Source organism: Bufo gargarizans, chromosome 1 (genome assembly GCF_014858855.1).
Source record: "Bufo gargarizans isolate SCDJY-AF-19 chromosome 1, ASM1485885v1, whole genome shotgun sequence".
Classification (NCBI taxonomy): Eukaryota; Metazoa; Chordata; class Amphibia; order Anura; family Bufonidae; genus Bufo; species Bufo gargarizans.
In genome coordinates, this window is record NC_058080.1 from 298,952,433 (window position 1) to 298,974,424 (window position 21,992).

The window sequence follows — 21,992 nt, forward strand, 5'->3', positions numbered from 1 at the left end:
TTACATTTAAAAAAAACAACAATTTTGACTGTAATAGATTGAATAGCAGTTATTTGTCTGCAAGCGTGTGTGTCAGGCCTACAGCGTCTACTTTGCCAACTTCTGCCAGTGCACAGTGCCACTCATATCTGGTGTCACAGTAGCTTGCATGCATAGTACAACTAAACTAATCCCCAAAAAATGACAGGCAGAGGCAGGCCACCCCGCAGGGGCCGTCGTGGTGCTGTGATTTCCTTTGGCCCTAGAATAATGCCCAGTGTTCAGAGGCCACGTACCCTGAACTCGAAAAGTTCTGAGGACATAGTTGACTCTTTTACACAGGACACCCAATCTTCTACAGCTTCCGCTCGGGATATGGGGATATGTCTCAGTCAGGCAGCATTACACAGATGGACGTACGGTGTGATGATGATGATGTTGTACCCGCTTCTGCTTCATTTTCTGAGTTGTCAGATACAAGTGAAGTGGTTGATGATGACGATGTGTCCGTGGATGTCACGTGGGTGCCCGCTCTAAGAGAAGAAGAACAGGGGGAAAGTTCAGATGGGGAGACAGAGAGGAGGAGGAGACCAGTTGGAAGCAGGGGGAGGTCGTCGCAAGGAGCTAGTGGCACAGTCAGACAGCATGTATCGCACCCGGGGTCAGCCAGACAACACGCCAATCAACGCATGCTGTTGCCACCACCCGAATGCCGTCATTGCAAAGCTCAGCAGTGTGGCATTTTTTTTGTGTGCCTCTGATAACAGCGATGCCATTTGCAACCTGTGCCAAAAGAAACTGAGTCAAGGGAATTCCAACACCCACCTAGGTACAAATGATCTCACATCACAAACGCCTATGGGAGCAATACATGAGTACAAGCAGCACACAAACTCAAAGCCACCATCCTCCTCCTGGTCCAGCATCTTCAGCGACGTCAACCACTGCTGTCCTCCTTGCCCCCTCTCAACCACCCGCCACTCCGCCTCTCGCCTTGAGCATTTCCTGCTCATCTGCCCACAGTCAGGTGTCTGTCAAGGACATGTTTGAGCGTAAGAAGCCAATGTCACAGAGTCACCCCCTTGCCTGGCGTCTGACAGCTGGCTTGTCAGAACTCTTAGCCCGCCAGCTTTTACCATACAAGCTGGTGGAGTCTGAGGCCTTCAAAAAATTTGTAGCTATTGGGACACCGCAGTGGAAGGTACCCTGCCGAAATTTATTTTCACAAAAGGCAATCCCCAACCTGTACTCTATTGTGCAAAAGGAAGTCATGGCATGTCTGGCACACAGTGTTGGGGCAAGGGTCCATCTGACCACTGATACCTGGTCTGCAAAGCACGGTCAGGGCAGGTATATCACCTACACTGCACATTGGGTAAACCTGCTGATAGCTGCCAAGCATGGAATGCATGGCTCTGCAGAGGAGTTGGTGACACTGCCACGACTTGCAGGCAGGGCTGCTGCCACTTCCTCAACTCCTCCTACTCCATCCTCTTTGCTAACCTCCTCGGCTGAGTCCTCTTCTGCTGCTGCGTCTTGCTCCACATCAACTGCACCCCCCCAGCTCCCCAGGGGCTATTCCACATCCCGGATACGACAGTGTCACGCCGTCTTTGGGTTGACTTGCCTGAAAGCAGAGAGTCACACCGAACCAGCACTCCTGTCCGCCCTGAACGCACAGGTGGATCAGTGGTTGACTCTGCACCAACTCGAGATCGGCAAAGTGATATGTGACAACGGAAGCAATTTGTTGGCGGCATTGAACTTGGGCAAGTTGACACATGTGCCGTGCATGGCACATGTGTGTAATCTGATCGTACAACACTTTGTGCATAAGTACCCAGGCTTACAGGACGTCCTCAAGCAGGCCAGGAAGGTGTGGCCATTTCATGCGTTCCAACACGGTCATGGCGCACTTTTCAGACATTCAGCCGCGAAACAACATGCTAGTGAGGCGCTTGATTTGCGACAGCCCGACACGTTGGAATTCAACACTCCTAATGTTCGACCGCCTGCTCCAACAAGAAAAAGCCGTCAACGAGTATTTGTATGATCAGGGTGCTAGGGCAGCCTCTGCGGAGCTGGGAATTTTTTTGCCACGTTACTGGACGCTCATGCGCAATGCCTGTAGGCTCATGCGTACTTTTGAGGAGGTGACAAACCTAGTCAGTCGCACCAAAGGCACCATCAGCAACATCAGCGACATCATCCAATTTGTTTTCTTCCTGGAGCGTGCCCTGCGAAGAGTGCTGGATCAGGCCGTAGATGAGCGTGAAGAGGAAGAGTTGTGGTCACCATCATCACCACCAGAAACAGCCTTATCAGCCTTATCGCTTGCTGGACCTGCGGCAACGCTGGAAAAGGAGTCTGAGGAAGGGGAGTCAGAGGAGGAATGTGGCTTTGAGGAGGAGGAAGACCAACCACAGCAGGCATCCCAGGGTGCTCGTTGTCACCTATCTGGTACCCATGGTGTTGTACGTCGCTGGGGGGAAGAACAGACCTTCAGTGAGATCAGTGAGGACGAGGAACGGGACATGAGGAGCTCGGCATCCAACCTTGCGCAAATAGGGTCTTTCATGCTGTCGTGCCTGTTGAGGGACCCTCGTATAAAAAGGCTGAAGGAGAACGACCTGTACTGGGTGGCCACGCTACTAGACCCCCGGTATAAGCAGAAAGTGCCTGAAATGTTACCGAATTACCAGAAGTCGGAAAGGATGCAGCAGTTCCAAAATAAATTAAAAAGTATGCTTTACACATCATACAAGGGTAATGTCACAGCACAACGGGAATCTAACAGGGGAAGAGGTGAAAGTAATCCTCCTCCTACCACAACCACGCCGGCAAGGACAGGACGCTTTACAGATGTGTTGTTGATGGAGGACATGCGCAGCTTTTTAAGTTCTACGCATTGCCACAGCCCTTCGGGGTCTACCCTCAGAGAATGACTCGACCGACAGGTAGCAGACTACCTCACCTTAACGGCAGATTTTGACACTCTGAGGAGCGATTAATCACTTGACTACTGGGTGTGCAGGCTTGACCTGTGGCCTGAGCTATCCCAATTTGCGATAGAACTTCTGGCCTGCCTCGCTTCAAGTGTCCTGTCAGAAAGGACCTTCAGTGCAGCAGGAGGTATTGTCACTGAGAAGAGAAGTCGCATAGGTCAAAAAAGGCTAGATTAACTCACCTTTATTAAGATGAATGAGGCATGGATCCCAAAGGGACTGACAGTGGGCGATACATTAGACAAAATGCCTGATGAGATGAGCTGCCTTTTAGATGAGCTAAAAATGGTCCACACGCTGCTGTATTTTATCTCTGCATGCCGGATGACTTGCGTGACTTCGCCACCAACTAGGGTTCAAGCCGCAATGTTTTAGTGCACTTTCTGCTACAGCAGCGGCTGCAACAATACCAATTTTTTCAGGCATGTGTACATGCCTAATTTTTCTGGCCTCTGGTGCTGCACTGTGTCTGCAAAAACAAAACAAAAAAAAAGGCACATACGTGTCAATTCCCCTTTGTGATTGTTACCTTGTTGTGGTGAAGGGGCTTGCGTATCACAATGAAGCGATCACCTCTATGAGTGTGTTAGCAATGGCAATGTTGGCACACCCCAGATGATAAGGTCATTGCTTCATTGTGAACAGACCAAAAGCAATCGGCTGGATAATTTTGCATAGAAAAAACATTAATTTTCTTTGTGATCATCTAAGGTGATCATTAAAGCCTACTGGGCCAACAATGGGCCCACACTGCAGAATCATTGTTTTCTGGGTCACTTAACTGTCACTGAACTACCTCAGCACGACCATAGGCTTTCAAAAACCTCCATCGCCTGCAATCTCCCAAACGTGCGCACGAGCACAGTCATCACTATACCAAGATTGATGCATAGAGGAATAGAAATTTATGTCATGAGTGTGTCAACTATTGACAACTCTTTGCGGTTGTCTAAAATCTATTCCATACACGTCCCCTGATAGGGGACGTAACAGGGATTAAACTGATAGGAATAGTACTACTTTACACACCACTCATATCTGGTGGCACAGTACATTGCACTGCGCACGTGCAGTGCCCCAAATTGGAAGTAGCAGGACCAACCAAGCATCTTTTTCCATCTACCGGTTCCTAAAATCTATTCCATACACGTCCCCTGATAGGTTACGCAACAGGGATTAAACTGATAGGAATAGTACTACTTTACACACCACTCATATCTGGTGGCACAGTACATTGCACGGCGCACGCGCAGTGCCCCAAGTTGGAAGTATCAGGACCAACCAAGCATCTTTTTCCATCTCCCGGTTCCTAAAATCTATTCCATACGCGTCCCCTGATAGGGGACGTAACAGGGATTAAACTGATAGGAATAGTACTACTTTACACACCACTCATATCTGGTGGCACAGTACATTGCACGGCGCACGCGCAGTGCCCCAAATTGGAAGTAGCAGGACCAACCAAGCATCTTTTTCCATCTCCCGGTTCCTAAAATCTATTCTATACACGTCCCCTAATAGGGGACGTAACAGGGATTAAACTGATAGGAATAGTACTACTTAACACACCTTATAATAATAATACTAGTGAACGTAACAGGGATTAAACTGATAGGAATAGTACTAATTAACACACCACTCATATCTGGTGGCACACACAGTACATTGCATGTGCAGTGCCCCAAATTGGAAGTAGGAGGACCAACCAAGCATCTTTTTCCATCTCAGGGTTCCTAAAATCTATTCCATACACGTCCTCTGATAGGGGACGTAACAGGGATTAAACTGATAGGAATAGTACTACTTAACACACCACTCCTATCTGGTGGCACAGTATATTGCACGCGCAGTGCCCCAAAATGAAAGTAGGAGGACCAACCAAGCATCTTTTTCCATCTCCCGGTTTCTAAAATCTATTCCATACCCGTCCCCTGATAGGGGACGTAACAGGGATTAAACTGATAGGAATAGTACTACTTAACACACCTTATAATAATTATAATAATACTAGTGAACGTAACAGGGATTAAACTGATAGGAATAGTACTACTTAACACACCACTCATATTGGGATTGCACAGTACATTACACGGCGCACGCGCAGTGCCCCAAATTGGAATTAAGAGGTTCGACCAAGCATCTTTTTCCATCTCCCGGTTCCTAAAATCTATTCCATACATGTCCCCTGATAGGGGACGTAACAGGGATTAAACTGATAGGAATAGTACTACTTAAACACACGACTCATATCTGGTGGCACAGTACATTGCAAGCCGTACGCGCAGTGCCCCAAATTGGACGTAAGAGGACCGACCAAACATCTTTTTCCATCTCCTGGTTCCTAAAATCTATTCCATACACCGGCCCCTGATAGGGGACAAAACAGAGATTAAACTGGTAAGAACAGAAAAAAAGAGGACAGCCTCTGCGGAGCTGGGTATTTTTTGGCCGCGTTACTGAACGCTCATGCACAATGGCTGTAGGCTCATGCGTCCTTTTGCGGAGGTGACCAACCTGGTCAGTCAAACCCAAGGCAACATCATCGACCTTATCCCATATGTGTTTTTTCTGGAGCGTGCCCTGCGAAGAGTGCTGGATCAGGCCGTAGATGAGCATGAAGAGGAAGAGTTGTGGTCACCATCACCACCAGAAGCAGCCTTGTCGTCGTCGATTGCTAAACCTGTGGCAATGCAGAGAGAGGAGTCTGAAGAAGAGGAGTCAGAGGAGGAAGGTGGCTTTGAGGAGGTGGAAGACCAAACACAGCAGGCGTCCCAGGGGGCTTGTTGTCACCTTTCGGGGACCCTTGGTGTTGTACGTAGCTGGGTGGAGGAAGAGACCTTCAATGACATCAGTGAGGACAAGGAACGGGACATGGCTAGCTTGGTATCTAACCTTGTGCAAATGGGGAGTTTGCGGTTGTGCAAATGGACTGTTTGCCGTTGTTGGCGGTGCGTTAAATGGGGAGTTTGGTCTGTCAGAGTTTGGTCTGTTACTGTGAAGCGGGCGTAACCCTTAAACTACCTGATCGATACAACATGATACCTGATCGTATACACACACTGGATGTTTTAAAGCACGTTATTCCAAACAATTTAGGAATGTTAGGTGATTTATGCCCTTTATGGATTAAAACCAGACTCTGCGTCAACTATTTAATTTTCCATGGGAGTTTTGCCATGGATCCCCCTCCGGCATGCCACAGTCCAGGTGTTAGTCCCCTTGAAACAACCTTTCCATCACTATTGCAGCCAGAAAGAGTCCCTGTGGGTTTTAAAATTCGCCTGCCTATTGAAGTCTATGGCGGTTCGCCCATTCGCGAACATTTTGCGGAAATTCGCGTTCGCCGTTCGCGAACGGAAAGTTTATGTTCGCGACATCTCTAATGATGAACAAGGTTTTGGTGATTCTTGTAGCCACCACAGTCTCCAGAGTTCAATGGAAAGGTGGCTTCACTTGCACTGAATTCTATGGAGATTGTGGTAGCCACCTAACATTGAGCCTATAAGTAAGAATCTTAGTGGTGGGACATGAACCTATCAGACATTTAATTTAGACCCCAGACCAGACCCTTCTATTTGCATACCATTCTTCACACCTGGCTTCTTTCCAGTTCTGGACACCACTGCACACAAATCCATAGCTGGACAGAAAATATTGCATACTGTGTTTTTCTGTATGATGAAAGAAGAAATCCATTGTTAAAAGTGATGTTCCAGATGCCAGAAAAGCGAAAAGCATAGAAAATAATGGGATAAGGTTTTGCATCAGTTTTCCTCTTGGGTTTTACTACTACCCCAGACTGACAAGCCCTAACATCTGGCAGATCCCTTTTTTAACAAAAATAAATAAATAAAATAAAAACACCAACAATTCCACTTAAAAATGTGCCAAACACTTTATGTTAATCCAGCCTAAAATAATGACTGATGCTTCTCTCCATTGTATCCTCTGTTTGAAAATATGCGTTTTTCCTTTTTAAGGGTGAGATTTATCATCCCCCTATGCTTTGCTTTTGGTGTTCGTTTTGCAACTCTCTAAGGCTGGGTTCACACCCGAACATTTTACAGCGCGTTCCTACGCGCTGTAAAACGCTCAACAGGCAAGAACCAATGATTCCCTATGGGAATGGTTCTCACCTGAGCGTTTTACAGCGCGTACGATCGCGCTGTAAAACGCCCGACACCCCAAGAAGTACATGAGCTTCTTTGGGGCGTCTTGTCGCGCGTTCCCGTACATAGACTTCAGCGGGAACGCGTGACAATGGGCGTTCGCTTGTCTCTGTATGCGCGATTGCAAATGCCCGTACAATTGCGCATACAGAGTGCTCCATCGCGAACGCTCAGGTCTGATCCCAGCGTAAATTCCATTGTGGCTAGATTTAATTAAAAGTTGAATTTTTACTCTGACCAGTGGGCCAAGCCCTGGCCCATTTGCCATAATTTTCACTAGAAACTGGAGTAAATAGTGAGTGCTATGAGCTGGCGTAGATTTTAGTCTGGTGCATGGACTGCTGGAGAAGGCATTTTATTTATGTCGACGCCTGCACCGGCTCCAGTAGCTCAGGGACCATCAAGACTAGGGTTTTTAGTAGAGTTGAGCGGACACCTAGAAGTACGGGTTGGCCAGGTGCAGCCGAACTTCGCAAAAAAGTTCGAGATCGGGACCCGAACTTGACCCCGAACCCCATTGAAGTAAATGGGGACCCAAACTTTGGAGTACTAAAATGGCTCTAAAAAAGTCATGGAAAGGGCTATATGGCTACAAAAGGCAGCAAAATGTGGTTAAGAGCATGGCAAGTACTCTGCAAACAAATGTGGATAGGGAAATTGCTTAAAATAACATAAAATACGTAAAAATAAAAAATTATAATCTTGATCTAGGAGGATGAGGTCCATATGGAGTAGTAGGTTGAGCAGGCGTTGGATGTGGCGGTGTAGGTGGAAGCAGCGGAGGAGGAGGAGGTAGCCAACACAGGTTTTTGGTTTAGTTTTTTCTTTTCTTTTTTTGTTTAAATTGGGAAATATAAAAAATAAAACTAAGAGAAAGTACGCTGGAGTACAACAATGGTTGGGTGAGGCCGGTATACATGTCTATTCTGCACAAGGTAAGGACAAGTCCTGTGGGATCCCTTCTGCAGGGCAGGCCAGCCATGTGCCCAATTTGGAAGACCCAGAAGTTGAAGTGGGCAGACCCATTACTACGTGTACGTGTAGGCGTGTGCACAAATACTGCTCCAACATGTTGAAGAAATGCTGCCTTCTGCTAAGACATTCCATATCAGCTGGTGGTGCTGGTTGTTGTGGCCTGCTGACAAAACTTTTCCACATTTTGTACATGCTAACCGTGCCTTCTGAGGTGCTGGCGGTGCCCCAGCTGCGTTGGCGACCTCTTCCTCCTCCTCAGTCTTCGCCTTGTGCTTCCACTGAGCCACCGCTGTCAGGTGGGAATGTCATCAGCAGCGCGTCAGTAACAGACGTTTTTACTAAATTTAAATCCCTGTCAGCAATGCAGAGCAGGGGTTTTTCAATGGCAAAAACGGGTTAATGTCAACCATCAATGTAACAGACGAATTTTAGAAATTTAGGTCCCTGCAACCTATGCAGAGCAGGGGTTTGTATACGGCAAAAATGTTAAAATGTCACTGACGATTTTTAGAAATGTATGTCCCTGTCACCTATGCAGAGCAGGGGTTTATTCATGGCAAAAATTGTAAAATGTCACCCAAGAATGTAACAGACGCTTTTGCACCCTGCTCCCTCTTTTGCTGTGCTGGTGCCGCTGTGCGACCAAAGCCTCTTCCTCCAAACTGCACAAGTCACTCGCATGACCTTGATTCCATGTGGGGTCTAGTACCTCATCATCCTCCACATAATCTTCCACCCACTCTTTACCCCTGTCCTCCTTGTCGGTCTGCAGACTGCAGAAAGCCCCAGCAGTTGGCACCTGTGTTTCCTCATCATCAGAGATGTGGTACGGTGGTCTTCCCATGTCCTCATCCTGAAACATAAGTGGTTGAGCATCAGTGCACTCAATCTCTTCCACTTCTGGGGAAGGGCTATGTGGATGGCCCACAGAAACCCTGCCAGCAGAGTCATCAAAAAGCATAAGAGACTGCTGCATGACTTGGGGATCAGACTGCTTGCCTGATTTGCAAGGGGGTGAGTTGAAAGACTGATGGCCATGAGCTGTAGGTGCCAACTCTGAGCTTTTAGCAGGGGACTGGGTGGGAGAAAATGTGAAGGAACTGGAGGCACTGTTAGCCACCCAATCTGATATTGTCTGTACTTGTTCTGGCCTCACCATTCGTAGAGCCGTTTTCGGGCCTACCAAATAATGCTGAAGGTTCTGTTGCCTACTTGCACCTGGGCGTGTAGCTTGCACAGATCGACCACGTCCTCTCCCTGCAACAGGAGCTCCACCACCATCAGCAGAACCACGACCAGGGCCACATCCCTTGTTTGACGTTCTCCTCATTTTTTGCAGTCGCCCACCGAAGTAACAGACGTTTTTACTAAATTAAGTTCCTTGTGAACAATTCAGAGCAGGTTTTTTTTGACAGCCAAAATGGGTTAATGTCACCCAACAATGGAACAGACGAATTTTAGAAATTTAGGTCCCTGTCACCTAGGCAGAGCAGGGTTTTTTGGACGGGGAAAAATGGGTTAATGTCACCCAACAATGGAACAGACGAGTTTTTAAAACGTATTGCCAGGTCTGCTATGTAGTGCAGGCAGCAAGGGTACATTATTGCCAAAAAAATGGTTTTTTCTCACACACAATGAAACAGATGGATTTAACTATATTTCTTTAACTACCGGAAATGCAGCACAGGGCAAAAAGGTACTTTATTGCGACCACATTTTTATTTATTTTTCAACCCTAAATGAAACAGATGGATTAAATTGAGATTATATTTTACTCCTACAATGGAACAGATGGATTTGCTGAATTTATGTGCCTGCCTGTCACATGTGCAGGCCTCAGAGGTACTTTACACCCAAAAATGGAAATATGAAGCCAAAAAATGTAACAGCGGTATTTACCGTAATGGTTGTATTTGACTGACAGGAACGCAGCGTAGGCCGGAAAATTTACTTTATAGCAACAAAAATTCTAATTTTTCAGCAAAAAAATGTAACTGCAGTATTTGGCGGTTTTATTGGACTGTCAGAAATACAGCACAGGACAAAAAGGTACTTTATTGCCCAAATTAAAAGTTTTTTTTTAACCATAAATTAAACAGATGGATTTATCTGAGATTATATTTCACTCTCACAAATAAAGTACAGGGTTTTTTTACTTAAAAAATAGTGGCTATGTCACCCCTACAATGTACAGATGGATTTGCTGAATTAATGTGCCTGCCTGTCACAAATGCAGTGCAGGCCTCAGGGGTACTTTGCAGCAAAAAATGTAAATATGTCACCCCACAATGGAACAGATAGATTTAACTGATTATATTTCACCCTCAGTACTTTACAGAAAAAAATATGGGGATATGTCACCCCCTGGGTCCCTGAACTCACAGACGGTATTATTTTCTTCTCCCCTGGCACATATTCAGTGCAGGTGCACTTTACAAATGGGTATATTTTGCCCACTGAACATGATTAAATGATTGTCCCTGGCACATATGCAGTACTGGTGCACTGCTGTTGCACAAAATGGCAGCCGACGCCCACCTAACTAACAGATGGATTAAAAATTATTTTTCAGTTTCACTGGGGTCAGGGCAGGGTACAAAAATGTTGCACTGCACCACCAAATCCGCTGTAGATTGCTGACTTCATACCAAGTGCAGATATCAGAGTCTTTCCTAATCTCTCCCTCACAGCAGCAGCATCCTATCCCTACAACTAGTAATAGCAGAGTGATGTGCTGCGCTACGCTACGTGACTCCATCTTATATAGAGGCTGGGTCACATGCTGCACTTGGCCAATCACAGCCATGCCATTAGTAGGCATGGCTGTAATGGCTCCTAAGGGCACACTAGTTAAACGCTTGTTGATTGGCTGCCCTGCAGCCTTTCAACAACCGCCATTAAATTGCCGAACACTGAACTTGAACCCGAACTTTTACGAAAATGTTCGGGTTCAGGTCCGGGTACAAAAAAAAATAAAGTTCAGTACGAACCCGAACTTTACAGTTCGGGTTCACTCAACCCTAGTTTTTAGCTGGATGGTAGCATGTTCCATTGGAATTGGTATTTTCCATAGTATTTCACTCTATGAAGGTAAGATATGAAGGCAACTATGAAGGCAACTCACGAAAAGTTAGGGATATTTGGTCTGAGGTTAAATTTCAGGATGAACCTAAAATGCACTCTAACCTTTACAGGTGAACTTAATGTGACCTTCTCTAAACTTTTGAATGCACATGTCCAACTGTTCAATGTTTCAGTACTTTTTGCACAACTTGCTGTTCTTTAAAAAGGAGCTTAATGGCAAAATTCACAAAAGGTGTTTGATCCATGAATTGCCCCAAAAATTTCCTGGTCAATTAGAATTGGTATTTAAACAGTCCTCCTCATCATGATGTTCACATTTTGACATCATGAGACCAAGATGACAACTAAGAACTGATCGACAGTACCTCTCCATTGCAAGGCTTCAAGCAGGATGTTTTCAGATGAATGTGGCCATTGAGTTTAGACTGTCACAGAATGTCATAAGCAGGTTGCAACAGATATTCAGAGAGAGTGCAAGAGTCACAGAAAGGCATAGAAGTGGACTCCTTGGGTCACATCCCACACTGATAAGCGCATCAACAATCCCTGTGGAACCAGATGATGAATGCCGCACTCCAGGCACATTTAAAGGAGGTGAGAGGCACCCAAGTGCCACATCAGACCATTCAAAACCATTTACATCAGCATGGTCTGGGTGCTAGACAACCTGCAAGGGTACCTGACCACAGACGTCATCGTCTTGCAAGGGCCAGGAGGAATCTACGCTGGATGAGGGACCAGTGGGCCTCAGTGCTGTTCACTGATGAAAGTTGATTTATGCTGAGCAGAAATTATGGCCGTCAACAATGTTGGAGATGTCAAGGAGAGCGCTATGCATCAGCCACTGGTGAGCCTTTGGTGGTGTTAAAGTGTGGGCAGATGTGTCTAGTTGATACAGAACTGACCTACAGTGAATGGTACAGTGACAAGCCCATACTACTTGAATAACATCATTAATCCAGCCATTGTGCCTCTGCATAAATAACACAGGCCTAATTTCATCTTCATAAGATGACAATGTGCCAGATCATCAAGGTGGCATCATTAGGGAATGGCTACTAGAGACTGGGGTACCTTAAATGGAGTGGTTTGCACTTTGTCCAGACCTGAATCCCATTGAGAACCTATGGGATCAGCTAAGACGCCATGTAGAGGCTCATAACGCTGTACCCCAGAACCTCAATGACCTGAGAGCCGCCCTTCAAGAAAAGTGGAATGCCATGCCTCAGCAGACAATAAGTCAACTTGTGAATAGCATGAAACATCATTGTTAAGCTGTAATTTATGCTCAAGGCCACATGACAAGTTTTTGAGACATTGAAATTTTTTGTGGGGGGGGGGGGTATACACACCACTGTTGTTGGTTTTTGTTTCACAATTGTTTGAGATGAGGAAATCACCATTACATGCTTCTACTTAAAGGAAACCTGTCACCAGGATTTTGTGTATAGAGCTGAGGACATGGGTTGCTAGATGGCCACTAGCACATACACAGTACCCAGTCCCCATAGCTCTGTGTGTTTTTATTGTGGAAAAAACTATTTGATACATATGCAAATAAACCTGAGATGAGTCCTGTCCCTGACTCATCTCACATATAGGACTCATCTCAGGTTAATTTGCATATGTATCAAGTAGTTTTTTTTACACAATAAAAACACACAGAGCTATGGGGACTGGGTATTGTGGATGTGCTAGTGGCCATCTAGCAACCCATGTCCTCAGCTCTATGCCCAAAATCCCTGTGAGAGGTTCCCTTTAAATGCCTTACTTTCATAATATAATATCACTGTAGCGTGAACTTTTTACGTTTTCCATATATTTCACCTGAAAGCCAAATATCCCTAACGTTTTGTGGTTAGTGTATATGACGTGACTATGGTTCAGTAGTACCCCACATGCTCTTTATTTTGAGCTATGTAGCAATAGGTTTGTTTAAGCTACGTGTCAGTGAGTATATTCTTTTCAAAATGCAACAAGATATCTCTTTATAAAAAGAAAACAAATATATCTTATTATTATGGCTATATAAATGTATAACATCAAGGTTGTGTGGGTTTTTTGTTTGGCTGAAATTATTGTCTAAAAAACAAAGTGATCCCAGTATAATGAGACAATAATGTCCTTTTTAAATGCATGGATAGCTGATGAAATCAAATAGGAAGATTGTCTATTCTCTTGAAATATCAATCGAGCAAAGTATGAAAATAGCAAAACTATAAAGCAGAAGGAAAGGATAAATGTTGTAATTTGTGTATCTGTGATTCCGAGTCTTTATTGAAGTGTCTGTAACTCTTTATCTTGTTTGCTGTTTTACAGTCTATTTCTGACCACTCATGCATTGCTAACAGTGTGTGTAATATGTATATTTATTCATTGGATTGGATAACATTAGCTTTTTGTCCTTATTTCACTAGTAACACAGCATTTGGCATTTAATGGGTTTTCTTTGTGTTTAATATTGATGACCAATCCTCAGAATAGGTCATCAACATGAGAACACTAGGGGTCCAATTCGTAGCACCCCCTCCAGTCAGCTGTTTGAGGAGGCCACTTCATAGCTTACCAACCACAGTGCCATCATTTGGATAGTGGCTTTTCTTGGTGTTGCAGCTTCATGTTTTACACTATACCTTTTAATCCCTTCCCAACATCCACATCCAACATGTACTTGAAACTTTCAAGATGGTGCCTGCTCAGGAGCTGAATAGAAAAAGACAAAAAAAGACTGCATAAGGAAGGAGTTTAAAAAAATTCCATTGAACCAAATTGACAGGTACTGTACATTCATTGGAGATTGTTACCTCCAAATAAACGGAGAAGCTCACAAAAAAATGAAGTAAAAATAGTAGATAATGTTTATAGTTAGAGTTGAGCTTCGTTAGTAACGAATCACAATTTTTACTAAAACGGCGGCTAAAATGGCTGCTACACATGTGAGGACATGGGGCAAGGAACTCTGGTAAGGCGGGATGACCCATAATGCCATGCATGCAGCCAATCAGCCCCTAGCCAGCCCTGTAATATAATAGTCCTATAAATACGACGGATATCTTGGATTCAGACATTTTCCAGCATTCGGAGTGCAGGGACAGATGTGAGAAGGCGCTAGTGACAGCAATAGGAAAAACTTCACTGTGACAAAAAAAATGGAAAAAACGATTTATAAGTGCATGGAAAGGATAGGGAGGAATCATTTCACAGCATCTTAGTGCAGGGGGAGACGTAAGAAGGCGCTAGGGACAGTGCTAGAAAAATGATTTACAAGTGCAGGGAAAGATTATTTGGAGATTCAAATAGCCATTATACAGCTCTGTCATTCCAGCAATTTGTTCTTGGGTTGAAAGTGCTATGTTGAAAAGCCTTTAGTGGCTTATATCTGTGGAAAAAGAAAAATATATACGCAGTTCACTTCTGCAGTTATATATGGTGAAAGCGTTTAGTGCTATATTTCAGTACAAAAAGAAATATGCAAAATAGTTGTGGAGTTCTGTAGCTGGTCTCCCTAAGACCAGCCATTGTTTTGTTTGAGTACAAAAAGCAAAATATATACGCAGTTCATTTCTGCAACTATATGTGGTGAAAGTGTTTAGTGGCGTATTTCAGTACAAAATGTAAAGTACTGTATATTCTCAGTTCACTTCTGCAGCTATATGTGGTATGTGGTGAAAGTGTTTAGTGGTGTATTTCATTACAAAAAGAAAATTATATTCTCAGTTCACTTCTGCAGCTATATATGGTGTTAGCATTTAGTGGCGTATTTCAGTAGAAAAAGAAAAATATATACGTACTTCACTGTTGTAGTTATTTGTGGTGAAAGTCTTTAGTGGCCTATTTCAGTACAGAAAGAAAAATATATACGCACTTCACTATTGCAGTTATTTGTGGTGAAAGCGTTTAGTGGCCTATTTCAGTAAAGAAAGAAAAATATATATGCACTTCACTGTTGCAGTTATTTGTGGTGAAAGGATTTAGTGGCCTATTTCAGTACAAAAAGAAAAATATATTTGTTGCTTTTAGGGGGGTTTTAATTTGATTTTAATTTATTTAGTTCAGCTAAAATTATGTCGACAGAGAAGTGCCAGGCTATGGACAGAGGAGTGGCAGAAGCCTAAATGTTTCTGGCGCAGGCAGATTTTGCAGCAGAGTAAGGGGGCGTGGCAGATGCGGTCGCAGCGAGAGGCCTGAGCTCTCGGTGTCATCTAGCGGTCTTGTCTTCACCAACAACCCAGTGGTTCTTGATTGGTTATTTCGGTCATCCACTTCATCCCAAGTGACATTAGACACCCCCAGCCAACAGTTGGTGGGTTTGTCAGACACAACCCTTAGTTAGCATGGCCCGGGAGCAGGCCCTGTGCCCTCACCTGTCCTCAACCTGCCTCTGTACTTTCCTCCACTAGGCGGGCAAGTAGTGATGAGGAGAGTGGCGTGGAGCTGGTGTTGCGAGCAGTCAGACTCCTGGCCTAGTGACGTGCAGACAGGACTCGTTGATGATGATTATGTAGCTGATCACACTTGGGAGCCGGGTGACGAAGGGGCTTCATTTTTTATTTGAGTTATATAATAATGTAATAGTATAAAATCTGGTATCTTCTTTATACATCTGCAGTGTGGCTTCTACACACTTTCAAAATAATCCTTCAGCGGGGCGAATAGATGCCGGATCACCCGGACACTCCATGACCTTCCCCGGAGCTTCTGTCAGGAGCAGCGGTTCATTTTTGAGATGTCCGTATAGTGCGGGGGGGATCCGAAGACCCTCTCCATCTCCGTGCACCACAGGATGTCCTCCTTCGCATCCATGATGACTGGGAACTCACAATGTTTTCCCTGACGAAGATACCAGGGGCTTGTAGTTATGGTTTGAATCTTGATGAACTTCGCTACTCTTCCGGGCTCAAAGCAATCTTGAAGCTTTGTCTTCTCATTGTCTGTAGCTACTAGAGGCTTGTTCATGCCAGGCAGGTTTCCCCAGAAATATCTGGCTCCATGAGCAACCGATACCGCACTTGCATCAATCTTGACAGAATTTGATGCAAGAGAAATAGTTTTTTGAAATGCTTTCGCCATCGCAACCACATTCTCAAATAACCAGAAGACTGTCCGATTCTCTCCTGTCTTAGGCAACACTTTATTGAGTAATCGTGGAAAGTAAAAAAAACAGTTGTCCACTGCCCCTATAAAGGCCTTTTCGGTTCAGGTTAACCACAAATAATTCATTACAACGACTGCCGCGAATTATCAGATCGACGAAGAGACCAGGGGCTGGTAGTTATGGTTTGAATCTTGATTAACTTCGCTACTCCTCCGGGCTCCAAGCAATCTTGAAGCTTTGTCTTCTTTTTGTCTGTAGCTACTAGAGGCTTGTTCATGCCAGTCAGTTTTTCCCAGAAGTAATGGCTTGATGAGCAGCCGATACCGCACTTGCATCAATCTTGACAGGATTCGTCTCCAGGTGGAGAGATATTGTTTTTTTTAAATGCTTTCTCCATCACAAGTACGTTCTCGAATAACCAGGCTGGCCGATTCTCTCCTTTCTTAGGCAACACTTAATTTTTTAAATCTAATTTATTAAATATTTAATATTAAATGGAACCAAAACTTGATTAAAATTATAAGTAACTAAACTTAACTTCGCCAAAATATTCTCCCAATCTTCGATGGACAATCAATTTGCCAAGCCTTTAGTGCCAGAGAACGTGTATTATTAAATCGTGCGGAGCCGAAATGGCCTACTCATGCTGCTGCCACCTCCACCCTTTGTCGTCGTGCCACTCTGTGGCCTCTTCAGGCTATGCCACCTCCACAATCTCTCGTTGTTGTGCTACTTTGTGGCCTTCTCATGCTGCTGCCACCTCCACAATCTTTCGTCATCGTGCTACTCTGTGGCCTCCTCATGCTGCTGACACCTCCACAATCTCTCGCTGTGGTGCCACTCTGTGGTCAATGAGAAGGAGGACAGAGTATTGTTTCTTGGTTTTGGCTGTTAGTAGGTCATTGGTGACTTTGGTAAGGGCAGTCTTAGTCGAGTGGTGGGGTCGGAAGCCAGATTGTAGGCGGTCAAAGAGGGAGCATACGAAAGAAGTGATATGGGGCGATAACTGGACAAAGAAGATGGGTAAAGTGAAGGCTTTTTGAGGATGGGTGTAATGGTAGCATACTTAAAAGCAGAAGGGAAGACACCAGAGGTTAGTAATAGGTTGAAGAGATGAGTTAGGGCTGGGATAAACACTGTGGTGAGGTTAGGGATGAGGTGGGATGGGATTGGGTCAAGTGCACAGGTGGTCAGATGCGATCTGGAGAGTAGAGTGGAGAGTTTTTCTTCGGTAATGGTGGGTTTTGGGAGAAGAGGGCCGAGCAGGTGTGTAGAGGGTCTGTGGGGACTGTGTAGTGAAGCTTTCTCTGATGTTGACTATCTTTTGTTAGAAGTATTTGGCAAAGTCCTCAGCTGAGAAGGGAGGAGAGGGTGGGGGCGCTGGGGGACAGAGAAGGGAGTTAAAAGTGTTAAAAAGTGTTAAAAAGTTGTTGATTTGTTATTTGTACATACAGTAAAGTCGGACAGAGAGATTTATCAAAAGTGGTGTAAAGAAAATCTAGCTTAGTTGGCCATAGCGACTAGTCATATTCGACTTCCAAAGAAGATCTGAAAAATGTAAGTTGGAATCTGATTGGTTGCTATGGGCAACTAAGCCAGTTTTCATTTACAACCGTTTTGATAAATCTCCCTCTGAATGTTTATTTCTAAGTCTTCTTTCACACTGCCAGGAGGCCTTTACGACAGAGAATAGCCTGCTGCAGCTCTCTGGTTCAGGGATGCCAGATGTTACTGGAATGGCCACTGGCTTCAATGACTACAATGGGGTCCGTTGGAGATCCAGGCGCTACTCTGCACCAAAAAACTAAAATAAAATAATGTGGTTGCATAAGTGTGCACACCCTCTTATAACTGGGGATGTAGCTGTGTTCAGAATTAAGTAATCACATTCAAAATCATGTTAAATAGCAGTCAGCATACACCTGCCATCATTTAAAGTGCCTCTGATTAACCCCAAATAAAGTTCAGCTGCTCTAGTTGGTCTTTCCTGAAATTTTCTTAGGCTGCTTTCACACTAGCGTTCGGGTGTCCGCTCGTGAGCTCCGTTTGAAGGGGCTCACGAGCGGACCCGAACGCAGCCGTCCAGCCCTGATGCAGTCTGAATGGAGCGGATCCGCTCAGACTGCATCAGTCTGGCGGCGTTCAGCCTCCGCTCCGCTCGCCTCCGCACGGACAGGCGGACAGCTGAACGCTGCTTGCAGCGTTCGGGTGTCCGCCTGGCCGTGCGGAGGCGTGCGGATCCGTGCGGATCCGTCCAGACTTACAATGTAAGTCAATGGGGACGGATCCGTTTGAAGATGCCACAATGTGGCTCAATCTTCAAGCGGATCCGTCCCCCATTGACTTTACATTGAAAGTCTGGACGGATCCGTCCCAGGCTATTTTCACACTTTAGCTTTTTTTTGCTAATATAATGCAGACGGATCCGTTCTGAACGGAGCCTCTGTCTGCATTATTATGAGCGGATCCGTTCAGAACGGATCCGCCCGAACGCTAGTGTGAAAGTAGCCTTAGTCGCATCCCACAGCAAAAGCCATGGTCCACAGAGAGCTTCCAAAGCATCAGAGAGATCTCATTGTTAAAAGGTATCAGTCAGGAGAAGGGTACGAAAGAATTTCCAAGGCATTAGATATACCATGGAACACAGTGAAGACAGTCCTCATCAAGTGGAGAAAATATGGCACAACAGTGACATTACCAAGAACTGGACGTCCTTCCAAAATTAATGAAAAGACGAGAAGAAAACTGGTCTGGGAGGCTATCAGCAACATTAAAGGAGCTGCAGGAATATCTAGCAAGTACTGGCTGTGTGGTACATGTGCCAACAATCTCCCGTATTCTTTATATGTCTGGGCTATGGGGTAGCAAGACGAAAGTCTTTTCTTACAAAGAAAAACATCCAAGCCAGGCTACATTTTGCAAAAACACATATGAAGTATCCCAAAAGCATGTGGGCAAAGGTGTTATGGTCTCATGAAACCAAGGTTGAACTTTTTGGCCATAATTCCAAAAGATATGTTTTGCCCAAAAACTGCACATCACCTAAAGAACACCATGCCCACAGTGAAGCATGGTGGTGGCAGCATGATGCTTTGTGGCTGCTTTTCTTCAGCTGGAACTGGGGCCTTAGTTAAGCTAGAGGGAATTATGAACAGTTCCAAATACCAGTTAATATTGGCACAAAACCTTTAGGCTTCTGATAGAAAGCAGAACATGAAGAGGATCTTTATCTTTCAGCATGACAGGGACCCAAAGCATACATCCAAATGAACAAAGGAATGGCTTGTAAGAAGAAGATTAACATTTTGGAATGGTCCAGCCAGAGCCCAGACCTGAATCTGATTGAAAATCTGTGGGGTGATCTGAAGAGGGCTGTGCAATCTGACAGATTTGGAGTGTTTTTGCAAAGAAGAGTGGGCAAATCTTGCCAAGTCAAAATGTGCCATGCTGATAGACTCATACCCAAAAAGACTGAGTGCTGTAATAAAATCAAAAGGTGCTTCAACAAAGTATTAGTTTAATATTTTTGTGTGCCTGTGATTTTACATGAATATGGCAAATTGTTGCATTCTCTCCTGTATTCTGCATTATAAAGTTATCCTTTTAGTCTAAATTACAATGCCTTATGGCACCACACAATACATTCTGCTTTACATATTTATTTAATAATTATCTGAGACTAAACACTTCAACAGCATAAGGCTGACTACACACATTTGGATTCAGGACTTGTGTCCCAGACAGGATGTGGGTTTAAAGATGCAACTAGTTTGGATCATTAATCCTGTGGTCAGGTTAAGACACGTGTTCGGAATACTGACGTCTGAATTTATTCATTTGAATCCGACCTAAGATGGCTTTATGAAAGCAACGGTTGGCTTTTTGAATATAAGTTCCATATAAGAACAGTGGAGGAATTGGCTGGCACTGTGGAGAATCAGTTGCCTCACTAGATCTTGGCACCAAGCTGAGAACACAATATAATAATTAGTGTGGAAGTTATAAACAAGACTGGTTTTGAAGGTGTAACCAAGATCTAAGAAATATAAACTATGTTTATCTCTTTGATGCTCTTGAAAACTATTGGTGACTAGAGATGTCGCGAACATAAAATTTTCCGTTCGCGAACGCGGACTTCCGCAAATGTTTGCGAACTGGCGAACCGGGCGAACCACCATAGACTTTAATAGGCAGGCGACTTTTAAAACCCACAGGGACTCTTTCTGGCCACAATAGTGATGGAAAAGTTGTTTCAAGGGGACTAACACCTGGACTGTGGCATGCCGGAGGGGGATCCATGGCAAAACTCCCATTTTACGGAGTGTGGTAAGTTGAATTCGCAATGCAATTAATATAACCTGCATTAATCGCATTGCAAATTCAACTTAGAGCTAAGTTCCTAATGGTTGTATTGCTAGAATTGACAAATATAACGAATATAGCACTATATTCTCAATCTTCGTTATATTATAGCAATACAACCATTAGGAACCCAGCAGCTCTAAGTTGAATTCGCAATGCGATTAATATAACCTGTATTAATCGCATTGCGATTACAACTTAGATCTGAGTTCATAATGGTTGTATTGCTAGAATTGACGAATATAACGAATATAGCACTATATTCTCAATCTTCGTTATATTCTAGCAATACAACCATTCAGTGGCGTTGCGAGGGGGGTGCGGTGGAGTTCTCACTCACAAGTTTAATTTCTAAACTTTGCAAGCAAGCAAGCACGTTGCGCCGTCACGTGGTAAGAGGGGACGGGGGGTGACTCACTGCAGCCTGGTGAGTGGTGGGGCGCCGTGCAGGAGTCTCTTTGGTCCCGGGAGGAGCAGATAGGTAGAGAGGCTCTGACTTTATAGGACAAATTATTTTAATAATACCCCAATAATAATAAGCTAATAACCTAACCCCATTCATAAATTACTGGTGGATTATTATAGAGATGGCCCCAAGCCAGGAGACATAAGGGTTCGGTTGAACTGTGGGCTGGGGCCACCCGGCCATATTTACTAATCTTTGCTCAGGGGGGCCCTCATAAATATAGACCCACATGGTGTGGACTGGTCATTTTTACTAAGGAATATAGTTTAAACGTTTATGTGCAAAAGAGAAAATAAGAAGTCAGCTCCAATCAGATATCTGCACATAGACCAAGACTCTGGGTCTATGCAGATATCTGATTGGAGCTGACTTAGTGACTTCTTTTTTTCTCTCTTTATCTCTTTATTATGGCTTCGGGGGGGGGGGGGGGTTACACCATTTTCTACTGCACCGGGTGACACCAGCCATAGCAACGCCACTGCAACCATTAGGAACCCAGCTCTAAGTTGAATTCGCAATGCGATTAATATAACCTATATTAATCGCATTGCGATTACAACTGTGTCAAATTTGTGACACTGCAGCTTCAGACTGAATCTAAGATGGATGCTGTCCTTGCTTTTTGATAGGAGGTGGGAGGGTCTGGGAGGGAGGGTATGCTGATTGGCTGTAATGTGTCTGCTGACTGTGAGGCACAGGGTCAAAGTTTGCTCAATGATGATGTATAGGGGACGAACCCTTATGCGCATATGTTCGCCCGCCGCGTTGAACGCGAACAAGCTATGTTCGCCGGCGAATAGTTTGGGACATCTCTTCTGGTAACTGCCAACAGTAGATTTTTTTGACCACTTAAGATC